Below are 1,179 nucleotides of genomic sequence, written 5' to 3'. Positions count from 1 at the left end.
ATAACACATCTATCCCAGAATGATCAAAGGACACAAAGGAGACGTGCCTACATGAATCCTATAGAATCAGAGTAAAAATGATTCGCTTACAATTAAGCCGACAGTTGAAAGCGACACGGACAATAACACTAAGCCCGTAAAAAGCATGTCTCGAAAGTGGAAGTTCTAAGCGGTGTACGGGAGCATCGGACGAGCGTATGAAAAGAAGAAGAGAATGGTTGGAGTGTGGTGAGAGGCGGGGTAAGAACGACCACGTCGCCGAAAACTCCGTCGATGAAGCCGGAGGGGGAGGATAGAACGCGAGGACGATTGTAGAGCGGAGGCAACAAGAGGGATCATTTGAGGAAGATGTAACACGAGACCGTCTACCCGCTACGGCTCATAAAACCGCGCGTTTTATGCTGATGGCCCGCGTCTCGGAGACATTGGCACGGAGAAAAGAAGCGAAGAAAAGGAATACACGGGACCGGGAGCTGCTCTAGCTTCGATAAGGGGTGGCCAAGCAAGCGCGACCGGCCAAGTGAAAAAACGATGTAGGCCGATGAGGCTCGTTTCTCTAAAGGATGATTTTGGCATAGGAGCCAAATGCAAACTCCAGGTGTTACCCGCGCGAGATTTCGTCCATTTTCACCAGTCGCGGCCAGAATTGAACGAGGCTATACCGCCGAGAAAAAGTTTCCAAGCGCTGCCATTTTTCGTCGCGTTTCTTCCCTCGGAAATTCAATTTATCGCGTGTACGTGCAATTGGTGATAATTTTAACCTGGTTATTGCGGATTTGAGAATGATTTAACAGTTGCGTATCCCTAATAGTAAAAACTATTTCCATTTTATAAATTCGTGACATTCTTCGGATAAACTTTGCACAACTAACCAGATGCTAATGTACTCCCATCTTCCTATACATTGTTCCATAATTGCATTTTATCCCGTGGACATTTTTCTTCATTCTCTTCCTTAATGTGTCCCAGTAATAACCTACCTGCGTACACCGTCCTTTGCGAATTTATTACCATTAACATCGTGTAATAACGTGAAATTCGAGCTATTCAAAATTCGAAGACAATTTCTCAGGTCAGACAGCTGTTCCGAAACACTGTAAAATGGGTATTGTAACCCCGATCTTTCTCGCGTCGATCTATTCCCTGATCGCACCGACACCTCGTGTGTGCTCGATTATG

Source organism: Habropoda laboriosa, unplaced genomic scaffold (genome assembly GCF_001263275.1).
Source record: "Habropoda laboriosa isolate 0110345459 unplaced genomic scaffold, ASM126327v1 scaffold145, whole genome shotgun sequence".
In the NCBI taxonomy this organism is placed as follows: Eukaryota; Metazoa; Arthropoda; class Insecta; order Hymenoptera; family Apidae; genus Habropoda; species Habropoda laboriosa.
The sequence above is the reverse complement of the archived record's forward strand: the minus strand, read 5'-3'. Positions refer to the sequence as shown.